General features: G+C 32.7%; 1 protein-coding gene across 4 annotated transcripts in view; it reads left to right on the forward strand.

Annotated features, from left to right (window-relative positions):
- SLIT2 (slit guidance ligand 2) overlaps nucleotides 1–14,249 on the forward strand; it is a 392,002-nt gene that overhangs the window by 185,943 nt on the left and 191,810 nt on the right. The gene's annotated exons all lie outside the window — the stretch shown is intronic.

Here is a 14,249-nt window from a genome sequence, read left to right on the forward strand (position 1 = left end):
TAAAGCTAGGAAAAACTTTAAAGTGAATCTTAATTTAAAATAAAAAAACCTTTCTTTTACACATTATATAACTGAGACTAAGAAGATTTTATTATTTTGTCCAGGTCAAAAAAGTAGTAAGAAGCCCAGTTGTATTTCAAGCCTCTGTCCTTTGACTTCAAATCCAGCATGCAGTCAATTGTATCACAAAACCTAGGGACTTGTTTTAAGGGACAAGAAGTCAAGGGAACAATTAGAAGATTTTCTTTCAGGCATATATCAGACAAGGATCTGAACTATGTAGTAGGATTGAAAATAACGAACGTACTTCAAAGGAACACTTATTATGAACTGGCCACTAAATAATTAATTACTGAAGAGTCATTGATGGTAGATTGACTTTATCAGATTGTTTACCATTTGGATCAGGGGAGAGGATTTGGATTGCCAAAGATCAGGAAAAAATTATTTTAAAAATTGTTTTATGTGTAATTTTAAAAATTAAAGGAAGAGAAAGTTGGGGAAAATACATTAGAATCTAGTAGATAATAGATTACTTTAAAATATGTGATTAATTATTTTAAACAAATATGTATCAGCTATTCAGTTTTGGACTTAAGAATAGTACTCACCCTCCAGGACCCCACCAAAAAAGAAAGTTTGTTCTTTGGGCATAAAGGCACACAAATAATGATATGGTAATATAATAAATACTAACAAGTTGAAAAACTTTCATAGTACCTGTTTTGTGAATATTATTTTCATAGAGATCATTATTTATCACAATTATTAATAAATCTTGGAAATCCATGATATTCATAGGAGTGGGGTAGGAAAAATTAGCTCCTGGCTGGTGACCAGTGAATTGGAAAAAAATTGAATTAATTTTAACTCTTAGAATTGGTTAGATACTTCCATGTAGTGTGATCTCCTTAATGCAGACATTCTCTCCAGTGATTGATATTTCAATGCATCTACACTTTTCTATCATATATCACTCTTTTTCATGTCCTTCTATATGTTCAACATAGGGACATACCCCCATATCTTGGGAGATATTTTTTCCTAGATATTCTCTCACCTCTGTGGGAAAGCGCTAAAAGAAAAGCATATCCTTTTATCCTTTTTTAAATCTTTTTTAAAGAAAAGGCGACCAAAGTTTTCCCTGGCTGAAATTAACTCACCACTTTCACCTCCTCTAACCCTATTCACCACATTCAGGACTCTCATTCATAAAATAGTAAGAGAGCCCTCCTAGGCACAGAATTGGACCTTATATAGACCAATCCATGCATGGTCTTTCTATTAGTCCATTCAAAACCAATTCCAAGACAGGAAGTAGGAGGGAGGGGTGCCTGGGGCATGCTGGGAAATCCCCAGCCAGGATGCAATTCTCCCTGGCCACAATCTTTTGAAACTCATAACTCTAACTCTTAGGATTTCTATCTTTTGTTTCATCATAGCTTAGGAGCCACTTTGCACATTAGTCCTTTTTCTAATGTACTCTCCTCTTCTCATTAACTCCTTTGAATACAGTATGGTTGTGGGATCAGATGATTCTTTATACACAGTAACCAGTGTTTATGGAATTTGTTGAATAAGCTCTAACATCAAAAAAGTAAATAATATAATTTTATTTAAGTATTTCTCAATACTCTGGACTCACCAAACTTGGTCTAGTCCAGAGGACTCATAGGAACTTGGAAAAACAAAAACATAAAGAATTCAAACTCATTCCCCAAGGTAAATAAACTTTTTCAAGTACTGATGAATAAAGAATTCCCCTGTACATCAAACTATCTAAGCAACTCATGATATTAAAAGGAGTGGTTCTTGCCAACCCTCGATTTCTTGTTCATCTTCACATACTCTTCTTCCCCATTTCATGGCTTCAAGATTTCATTAACCAAGTAATCCTTTTCCTTTTCCCACTGTGGAGAAAATAGTTTCTTTTTAGGAGTATAGTGTCCAAACATTCATATTTAGGAATTTATTAACTTGGAATTGCCAATACAACAGCTTCCAAGACTGACATAAAATTCTTTCTCAATCACTCTAATTTCTGCCCTGTGATCAGAAAAGGAAACAAAAAAACAGAAAGATGTGACCAAGAATTCAAGGTTCAGAAACTATCTTCTCATCCTTACTCAATGTTTCTCCTACAAGGTAGCATTTTTTGATTTGGGGGCAGAGAGGAAAAGGAGAAGAATCAACTTCCCTCTTTCCCATATTTGCTCAGTTCAGATCTAGAAGGGAGAAAGAGACAGACAGAGAACAGGGAAAGAAATCATGTGGGTGTCAACATATTTTTATATGCCATGGCAGAAAAGTTAGCTTTTCCAACAAAAGATCGTCTTGCCACCAATTGTCTTGGAGACATTCTTAGTCTTTGGTAACCAATCAGGGGAGTTGCTTGTGAACCTTCAAAAAAGATGCTAGGATGCCTCTCTACCTCTGTGGGAAGTGATTTCAAAAAAAAAAGTTTGCCTTGAAATCTTGAAACAAAACTGAGGAAGCTCATCAAATTGATTAGGGATATGGGAAGCTAGGGCAGTAGATTGAGAACTGGGCCTGGAGTCAGGAAGACCTGAGTTCAAGTGGAGCATTAGCTACTTAACAATTGTGTGACATGCTTCTATGACCAGAAGTGACAACTTCTGAAATTTCTCCCTCATCTGTGAACGGGATTAATAATATCACTGACCGTCCAGAGTTCTTTTGAAGTTAAAATGAGATAATATTTGTAAAGTTCTTTGTACCCCTAAAATTCTGCATAAAGGCTAGGTATTATAGCTATAAATCAATTATTAAATCTTTCTTTATGCTAAACTTTTATCACTGTGTTGCACAAATAAATACCATTTTCTTGGTCTTTTTGTTGACCTTTGTAAAAGAAACTGAGAGTTTCTAATAATAACTGTTCTTTTTTAAGCCTCTCTAGGTATTCAGTATAGTGGAAAGACTTTAAACATTATATATATATATATATATATATATAACATTGGCAGATAAAGCTTATTAAAACACTCAGAAAAGATCACATCTGTCAATTTTAATTACATAAAAATTTATATCTATTAGGTTTATTCTGCCAGAGCATTCTAATGAAAAAGTTCCAATATCTAATTTAATTTTCAATGGGTTTGCCAGAAGTTCAATTAATTCTTAAAATTTCCAACTATTAAGTTTTGCTAGGGAAAGCAGTCTTTCATATCTTTATATGCCATTAAATCTGATCATATGCTTGTCTTCCTGGTTGACTGTTTTGATATGATTGAAGTATAATAGGGAATTATAGAAATGCTGTCAATGTTACATTTTCAGGTTTATAAATAAAAATGTTCCTATGATTGGGTTATTTCTATTCATCATTATTGTCCATCTCTCTAGAGGTATAACAACATCCAGACTTGGCAGATTGTGTTATCACCCAACCATGTGGGATCCATGTGTCAGTCTTCCAACAAAGATATATAGCCTTATGGAGAAATTGGATTGGATATGCTTGTGTTTCAGGCTTTAAATCAATTTCTGGAACATTTTCTACAGATGTTGGCTGCTATAAGTCCATAAAATTGCATACTATATTGTGAACTTCATCAGACATATGCTGCCTAAGATATCATGGAACATGTGGCAGTATGAAGAATTAAAAAATGAAGATATAACCCCTACATATCTATTTCCTTGTCTTTACATATTTTTTTTAATATTGCCAACCTTCAGTATAAAGTTGCCTCATTTTCAGGTAAATTGTTTATTCTTTCAAAAGTTCTAAATTCTATTTTCAGTGAGAACCTTTTTACAGTTACTTTCAATTTCTTGGATTAAATATGATATACATAAATAGAGACATAGCATTTTCTACAAAGTTTTAATTTTTAAAATCTAAAAATCATTTAACTATATTCTGATTTGCAATGGAGTCATTTAAGAACTTTAAGCAGATTATAGAATACCGAAGCTTCTCATCCTCTATGTGATTTATCTTGGGAGCAAAGAGGAAAGATTAAGTTGTCTTACTATATTGCCAAGAAATTCAACATTTTAAAGGGCAGCTGAACTGATTTCTAAATTACATTTCTAAATATTTTCCTAGGTAATGATTAGTGTTTTTAGATTAAGTTCCTGTTTTAGATGAAGGGGAACATAACTAAGGAAAATAAAGAAATGAAAAATAAAAATAGTGGATATAGGATTACATGGGATGTAAGACTTCCCTTAGCTTCAGTAACTTTTGTTGGCAAGGATAAGTAACATAGGTCACATCATTTCTGACAAGACTCCATTTTCATCAAAATTGGAAACATAGTGAGACTTTTTGGTGCTTAACTTCTCACATTACCTGAGGAAATAAACAAACAAATTTGGAGATGAAACTCTTTTATTTAAAAGATAAATTTAAGTAGGGAACAAAAGATTCTCTCAATTCTTTTATGAACTGTATATAGAGGATTTGACTTACATTTCAGATGTCACAGGAGAATGCCTTGTTACCTTTATGGTTCCTTGCTATTTTCATAAGAGAAGATAGAAGGATTCAAAATTTTTTGTGACTGTTGGGATTCCTTGTTTTGTCTTTTGATCTGGATATTAATAGTTGTAATCCTTACCTCCCAACTAGGCCAGCATTAAAAGAACCCTGGTAATTGCTTCCATTCATGTATTATAAAAGAAGTTAGAACCAATACAACTCCTTACAGTTTTATTTTTTTTAGTTTTTTGTAAAGATACTAAACTGTCAGAAGAAACAGACTGCTGGTAGTGACACTTAGATAAGTATGACTTCAGCAATGTAGATATACCTCAAATATAGAAGTTTATATATCTCTAGAGGGAAAAAACCAATGAGTTTTATATACACATATGTACCTTTTTGACAAATTGTCTCTGTAATTGGGGAGCGGAAGCAAGGAGGGAATAAACTGGGTATTTTAATATAACAAACAAAGAATTTTTCAAATGGAAACTTAAGTCTTTCAATATCTTTGTATCCTATACATTTTTGTTCATGTCTTTCCTTAAATATTTCATAAGAGAATCCACCAAATGAACTGTAGACCTTCCTCTGTATTTTTATTACAATCTGATGGGTACCAGTTCAACATTTAGTTCTCACTCTTCATATATGATTAACCTAGCTCTTTTTCCAGATGTTCTTTATGATATTTATGCCATTTTTTGTTGGAAGTTATCATTGAAAATATTTTACAACCTACTTATGCTTATCATTTCCATTGCTCTTTGGATTATCTGCAATTTTGTTTCTTCAGAGATCATGGTTTTCTGTTATTTTCACAATTACATAGGCTTGCTAAGAAAATGTGGTTATTAGAAAAATGACCTTTTTGGAATCAGGCACTTCAAAATCGTTGAAGCAACTGCATAGTTTCCCAATTTCTAGCCAAATGACTAATTCTAAGCCATCAAATTATATTTTATGCATTTATGCATATTATGTATAATTTAGCTGGAATACTTTACCTTCAGGCTCAAATAGTTCATATTGAGTTTTACTTGACCTGATCGCTAATGAAGGAGAGAAAGTACTCTATACTCTTTGACTTGCACTGCCAGGATAAATTCTTGAAATCTTAGATTTAGTCTTATATGTAGAGGAAGAGTTAAAGAGTTTTGAATAAAGAATATGACAGAACAGGATGGATTTTTCCTCTTATGTTAAGAACTCACAAGAATTCATTTGACAAATACAAACTGAAAATAAGATTAAATAACTTTACTAATAACTACTGCTATAATCCGCTTAGGGAAAACATAGTATAGTGGAGCAAGAGCCAGTCCAAGAGTAAGAAAGATTTGAGTTCAAGTCCTGCTTCTAACCTTTGCTAATTATATAATCTTTGGCTAATCAGTTCACTTCTCAGTGCTTTAATCAATCTTCTCATAAAAAAAGTGTATAGAAGATGCCAACCAGCATCTATAAAGGGAGTCTCCTCATCCTAAAGTTCCCTATACTATACTAATTAAATTCATTGCCCAGATCCTATCTCTACAATCTGTTAGTCAACTAACATTCAAGTCTCATTAAAATATAAAGCTATTTATGTGATCACTAACTAGAGATATTTCAACTCAACTCTAAACTGTCCAACCAATTCCTAGTGGATATGTCTGTTGGTAAAATGCCACAAGCCTTAGGCCAATCCTCTTGTTCTTGAAAGTCATCTTAGTCTGGAGCTCTGGAATGCTTGCCAAGGGCTTCTTTGCTTGCCACCATTCAATTCTGGCTAAAAGGACACCCTGACCTGTAGATCTGTTGAACTTGCAAAGTAAGAGACACATGATATAGCAGCTTCTACAACAAACAAAAAGAAATTTTGGAATACAGTAATTCCAAATGCCAGCAGAGATGGGCTCCTAAGCAAGAATAACTTGCCTTGCAAAGTTAAATGTAATACTACAAAAACAAAAAGAAAGAGAAAAATGGTCCAATCTTCAGTCCTCTATCTGGAGAGGGATAGCATTTCTCATCATTAATATTTTGTAAATGTGGTGGATCATTTTATTGGTCATGCCTTTCACAGGTGATTATCTTTACAGTGTTGGTGTTACTGTGTACGTTGTTCTCTGTTCTGCTCACCTCCCTCTATATCAGTTCATCTTCTTCATTTTTCCTTACAGCAAAAAAAACTATTCCATCACATTCACATACCATAATTTTTCCAGTATCCCCTACTTGATGGGTATCCCCTTGGTTTCTAATTCTTTACTTCCACTAAAGGAGTTGCTAAAAATATTTTTGTACATATGGATCCCTTTCCTTTTTCTTTAATGTCTTTCATGTATAGACCTAGTGGTGATATCCCTGGTTTAAAGAATATGAATTATATTATATCTTTTGAAATATGGTCCAAAATTCCTCTTTAGAAAGATTATATTATTCAATAATTCTTTAAACATTTATTAAGTACCTACTAGGTGCCAGGCACTGTGCTAAGCACTGAAGATAGCTACTAAAAGAAGAAAACAACACTTTCTACCCTCCAGGACTTCACAATCTATTCTATAGCTCTACCAAAAAATGCATTAGTATGGCTGTTTTTCCACATATCTTGCCAGCATTTATCGTTTTTTTTTCTCCTTTGCCACCATTATGGCAAAGAGGTAATACCAAGTGTAATTTTCATTTTTATTTCTCTAATAATTAATGACAGAACATTTTTCACATTATTATTGATTTCTTCCTCAGAAAATATCCTGCTCATATCCCTTGACAATTCATTAATTGGGGAAAGGTTTTTATTCTTATAAATTTGGTTCTCTTCATCATCCTCGGTTACCGAGAGACTACTACTATACTATACCTTCTATATTTGAGAAAAGAGACTTTTACCAGAAACACTTTGTGCAAAATTTTTCCATTTCCCTCTTTTTTCTACTTTTAGTTGCTTTGATTTTTTGTGCAAGACATTTTTAATTTTATGTAATCATTTATTGTATTCTTTTTTTTAAAAAAAAGTGAGCAATATGGAATGGAAAGTTTGTTAGAAAATACTCCTGTTGTGTTTTTTCCATATGTATGGAAGTGCTCCAATTTGGTATTTATACACAGAATTGTAAAAAATAAACAACTACTTCACTACATTATGAATGTACTTATCCAGGTATGATGTTTTAAAGATTTTCTACATTTGTTTTACCATTCTTATAAAGGAAATGTAGAGATCTTTAAACATGCAAAGTCAAAAAGCTAAAAAGGAACTTGAGCAGTTTTCCTGTTTTCCAGGCACTTCTGCATGTAATAAAGTAGCTATTTCCTCTAGAGAAGAATCATTTATCCTGAAGGTAACCTATTCCAGTGTTTAATAGCTCTCCCCATCAAAAAAGTTCTTCCTTTTTCCTAAACCTCATTATTCCTATGATAGAGTAACTCCATTTCCTCTTGTTCTTTCTCCATTGGAGATTGAAAACAGCTGGGCATTATATGCAGAATAATAGCCATGTGTGCTTAAAGAAATACTTATAACAGTCTTTACCTTCTTAACTCCAGGTTAATTCCTTTGACCCTTCATAGATAGAATTAAATGATCCTAAATGGTAAAGGAAAGATATTCATAGTGCCTTCTAGGTAGTGAAATCATAGAATCTGACAGTTTGAAGGCATCCTATCCCAGAGTTTTGTCTCCCAGACTGGTTCCTTTCACTAGATCCCTGCCTTTTCTCAAGTGAGCTCCAAGAAAGTTATCACATTAGTGTTGGCAATACATTTCTCGGCAAAGCATTTCTTGAGTCACATAGTAAAGAATGAAAAAGAATGACAGCTCCCCTTATTATGTATGTCTAAACAAATTACTGAACATGAATGTAATGGAATATTGCTATGCTCTAAGAAATTATGAACAAGATAGAGAAGCGTAGAAAAACTTATGTGAAATGATGTAAAGTGAACAGAGCCAGAAGAACAGTATCTACAACTACAACCCTGTAAATGAGACAACAACAGAATAATCAAATTTGAAACTAACAAAAGTATAATGAACAAACTTGACCCCAGAGAAGAGATGTGAGAAGACTTCTCTCAGAATAATATTAGATCTTTTAAATATGTTAATCAATTTGGCTGATTTTTGTTTCTTGCCTGCTTTTTTTTTGAAAATAAATTCTCTCTTATAAATCTAAAGATGATTTCAACTGAAGAATTAGCTAACTGGAGGTTGGAAGGAAAGTTATATGAGGTGAAATATAGGTGCTGCAAAATATATATCAAAAATTATTTTTAAAAGAAAGAGAATTATAATAATATTAGGGAGAATTATCTGGAAAACTAAGAGATTAAATAATATGTATCCAATATGTGTCAGAGACACCACTTTAACTCACATCTTTCAGGCTGTCTTATAAGTCCGCTATGCATATTTTATTGGTCAGAACAGATCTAGAAAACAAAATCTTCATTTCAAAATCCACCTTTAAAATAAAACTATGTTCTGACCATGATATATATATATATATATGTATATATATATATATATATATATATATATATTAGCAAACTAGAATTTACTGCTGTGAATCTTTTTTTGGTGTGCATTAGAAAATATGTTGTTGTTTTTTTTAATTTCAGAGATATATAAAAACATTTTGAAGAAGCTGATGTTCCAGAGGCACAATTATATATTAATAACATACTGACTTTACTCTGTATAAAATGGTTTCTGTTCTCTGGGTTGAGAAAGAGTACTTTTGATAAAGTCTTTGCTAATTGAATCCAAATTGGATGTCAAGCATCCTGAATCTTCCTTTTTTTTTTATGCTGTTGTCTGACTTCCTTATCTCAGGAAAACAAATTGCCAAACTGTGTTCCTCGATTTCTTTGTCAAGTGGACAAAAGGTTACTTGTCTGTTCTGGTGTGGTATTATAAGAACCAATCAATGGTTGCAACTTTTAAGCATGTTCAAAATAATAAAATAATAAAGTATAAATTATTTGGTAGGTTAAACTAAATAGACCTAATTAACAAGTCACTTTCCACAAATTTTTCTGGATGACACATAGGAAATACATCTTTGTTAGTATTTTAAAATCATGACCATATATCAGATATAATACATTTGAGATTAAGTTATATTTTTCCCACCTCAATCCTACCTAGCCCCTAAAATTAGGGGAAATTACTGTTGATACCTTTCAACATCAAGTAAAAGAGATTTTATTTTGGTCATAGATCATAAGAACTTGGGGTTGAGAACTGGTTGTAGTTATATTTCTTTACTTTTAATAGAGTATTGGCAGTTCTTTTCAGGCAGTTGAAAAGATAATTTAATTTTAGTGATATGTTTTAAAAAGACTACATGTATTTTTATTTTTAGATTAAATTTAATAAACATGTGTTATGTGCTTACAAAATACAAATCACTGTGCTAAGGTGAATATTTCAATTAACTAGACCCCAGAATGATATCAGTAAAAATTATCTGTAAAAGACCTAGTGTTAGTCATGTTCCTGAAACACTATGGACATCACACTGCATATTTCAGTGTATCTTTCTTGTTTGTTGGATTTAAATCAAACTGTGAATCTGACATTTGACTCAACATTCTATCACTTTGCGTATCATGATATTCAGGTAGTAATGGGTAATTGATATTTTACTTTTGCAATCAAATGATTGAGTAGTGTTGTCTAAAACTACATTTAGAAGAAAATGGTTAGCTTGTGTGAAAAAAAAAGCCTTTTGAATAGGACTCAAAATAGCTTCTAACAGAAGAAGATTAATTCAAATTCAGCTGCATTGGAAATATGGCAATGAGCCAGAAATTGAAGCCTTTAAAACTTTAAAATATACATATTTGAATATATTGCTTTCCCTGAAGCCTTAGTAAAGAGTTTCTCTTCATATCACTAAAAGTCATCTCCTCATAGGAAAGCTTTAGCTAAGGTTATAGGTCAGTAGTGCCCTTCCACTTCCCAGCTGTGCTGTTATCTCACCAATCATCAAGGGACTTGCACTCCTATTACAAATGCCTGACAACAAGCTGTCAATAGCTGTCACTCAGTTTCCTCCATTGGAGTAACCAATGTGACTTTTTCTATTGGTGGAGAAATAAGTCTAATTTCCCTCTCAATCTTAAGAGCTTCAAGTTCTATTTTCTACAAAACTAATGCATTGACATTCTGTCTGAAACTGTCTAGTTGCTATTTCCTTTGTAGATGGTAAGAGGTCAGTCCTTTTGTTTTCTGCCAACACAGCAAAAAGAGATAATGTAATCAAGAAAATGATGCATTTAATTTCATAGTAGTCGAGTTAAATTTGTAAGAGAGTATTCTTTTTTATCGTGATTTCTGCCCTACTGCCAAAATGCATGTTTGGGTTCTGCTGGGGAGGGGTGGTTATGGACATAAATATTTTAATTTCATAATTACTACATGTTGCCCTGAGACTCTTGAGTGTCCTGGAGTATGAGCAATTAATCTGCTTCGTTAATTGTTTGCATATAGTAACAAAGTATACTTTGCATTTAAAATTTTTTTTTGCAAAACCTTTGTAACTAATTGACTTAAGTGCTCTTTTGGAACGATTGTAAGAATTGATTCTGTGGTTGATATATTGATGTTCAAAGCAAGACTGAGGTTTGTTTTATTTTGACATCTAAATACAGTTTTAAATAAATGGCAAGGCTTGAGAATTCTGCAATGCAGTTCTCTGCCTGACCTAGAGGTATATGGGAGGAAAGCATATCCATGGCATTGCAGCAAAAATCAATAACTAAGTCTTAGAATCATAATTAGAATTCTTTAAAGTTGTACATATATTAAACAGCACAGGTAACTTAATATGAAATACTACAATTGTCTGAGGCTAGTCTTATGCTGTGAGTACTTCCATGAGTGAAAGAAAAGGGGTATGTAGGCAACTTCCGTTTCTCTATAGGCAGCTAACACTGAGGACAACTTGATTCTTCAAGACATTTTAACCTCATAGCTGTTCAATCCTGTTTTCTATTCTGATTACTGAAAGTAACACAGAGAACCACCAACAGTGGCATTATTCTCAGAGCTCTCTTTCTAATGATAACATAGACATGAAAACATTCATTCTTTACATTTCCACCTGAGCTGCTTGCACCTTCAGAAACACACTCATTTATACTTACACACTCATCCATGTACAGATTCCTTTATAAACCAATGGTGTCATCACATCTAGTCACAGACCACTCTCACACAAACTTGCTCTGTTCCATCTTGTGAGTCAACAGAATGGTGGTAGCCTAGTTGCAAATTGCCATTATCTCTTTTTATTATACTTTGGATGATCATCACACCTCCTTTTTAGGCTAAATTCCTTCCCAAAAATCTCCCTTAATATTAGTACAAACTGAGGGCAGCTGGGTAGCTCAGTGGATTTAGAGTCAGGCCTAGAAATGGGAGGTCCTGGGTTCAAAATCTGGCCTCAGACACTTCCCAACTGTGTGGCCATGGGCAAGTCACTTGACCCCCATTGCCTAGCCCTTACCATTCTTCTGCCTTGGAGCCAATACACATTATTGACTCCAAGAGAGAAGGTAAGGGTTTAAAAAAAATTAGCACAAACTCGTTATTTATTACTTTTCTTATTCTGCAGTGGAATATGATGATCAACTTTTATATATTATTTATAATAATTAAATATTTTTCATGTAAAAAAAGGTAGATCTATAAATCATGTCATATTAAATCCAAAGGGATTAAACATGTTTCAGAATCATAGCTGGAACATGGCATTTCTTTCCTCCAGAAATGCCAGTAAGTTCCTTTTGCCTCTGAGATAAAATACAAAGTATCCCAAAAAGTCTTAGAAAGGTTTTAAGGTATTAAATCTTCAAACTTTTCTCAATCTTTTGAGACCCCTCCTATGGATTTCTTTGTGTGACATTTAAAGTCCTTCATAATCTAGATTCAGCCTTCCTTTTTAGGTTTATTGCACATTACTCCCATAGGTGCCAGACAAACTGTCGTATTTGATGTTCCCTGCACATAATATTCCATCATCAGACTCTATGCCTTGGCACAGATTGTCCTCAATATCCAAAATGCATTCTGCTCTCACCTATGCTGCTTTATATTCTCAGCTTCATTTAAGGTTGAGTTGTCTTTCCTACCCTCTCTTTTTAGCTTATCCCACATATTTCTTTACATATATGTAATATATATATATATATGTATAGTATTTCTTTAACTGTGGCAATGCTATCTCCAGTAAAATTTAAGTTCCTTAAGCACAAGGACTGTTTTGGCTGTTGGTTGGTTAGTTGGTAGATTTTTGGTTTTGTCTTGGTATTCCCTGTACTTAGCACAGTACTTGACACCTGATAGATGTTTAATAAATGCTTGTTGAATGAATGAATCAAGATTAATGAATTAAATAAATGAAAATCTTATAGTTACTTAGAAGTCTCATACATGTGTATCATGAATATTTTCTTCAATTAGAGAATACAAAGATTTGATGAGTACCCGATGACAACAATGGAGACATTTTTTAATTAACAATAGCAACAGGCAGAATGGTCATATCAATGTAGAGTTAAATTTTTTCTAACACTAACATTCTATTTTCTGTGATTAAAGAATTAAGATCAGGGAAAGGAGCAAATTAGAATAAAGAATAATGATGAGAGGAATACTCTCTACATGAGTAGAGTAGCTACCAGCTGTACCAGCTGATGCATTGGAAAGAAAGAAAGAAAGAAAGAAAGAAAGAAAGAAAGAAAGAAAGAAAGAAAGAAAGAAAGAAAGAAAGAAAGAAAGAAAGAAAGAAAGAAAGAAAGAAAGAAAGAAAGAAAGAAAGAAAGAAAGAGAAAGAAAAGGAAAGAAAAGAAAGAAAGACAAGTGAAAATGTTGATTCAGTACTTGTCTGTCCAAAGAGTCACTACAATGAAGATGTTGAGAAGGCCATTGCAGCAGCTTGTAAACTCAATCTTTGTGTCACAGAGACACATATCAGTTAAGGATAAGACTAGTTGAGAGTATAAGCTAATTTGGCAAAGAATTTTGGAAGACTATAAACAGTGTTGCTTTATAAAACAGAAAAAAATGGATTTGAGAAGATTAATTTACTTAAATCTTGGTATAAAGGCCAACTAAACCAAAAACTTTTATAAACAAGAAGATGGTAAAGCCAACACATTTTTAAAAAACATGTTTTATGGAGGATTTTTAAAGATTTGTCAATGTGAGAAAGACTTCAAAAGAATGGAGAAAATCATGAACTTTACTCATAACAGAAAAAAGGCAACTCAGAATATGGTAGCAATTACTTGCCCTTATAACTGCTTCCTCATATCCATAAATTATTTCTAAGAATGGACTATGCATACATTAATAAACAGAAAAGAAGGGAACAGAAAGGATTTCACAAAGAATTTATTTATTTTCATCATCGCTTGATAGTCACATTATTAACTAACAGGTGTAGATAATATAATATCCTGCTGTTTATATTTTATTGTCATTAAGATCATCTGATTCAGAACAATGTGTTGTCTGAAATGTTTCCATCAAACCACTGTCTCCCATGCATACATTAAAATGATATAACCCTTTGATATAGATGATTCCTACATAGCTGACTTTAATTATATTATGATTATAACACTCAACATGTCATAAAATAGGTAACTAATATCTTTACTCCACCATCATAGAAGACATTCTGAATTCAAGAAACAGAAAGATTACCTATCAATTGGGAAATTCTCCAGTTCTTCTTCTTGGATATTAATGTTAAAATAATTATCAAGTCCTTAGCTATTCTGATCAAACAAT

This window comes from Monodelphis domestica, chromosome 6 (assembly GCF_027887165.1).
Source record: "Monodelphis domestica isolate mMonDom1 chromosome 6, mMonDom1.pri, whole genome shotgun sequence".
NCBI lineage: Eukaryota > Metazoa > Chordata > Mammalia > Didelphimorphia > Didelphidae > Monodelphis > Monodelphis domestica.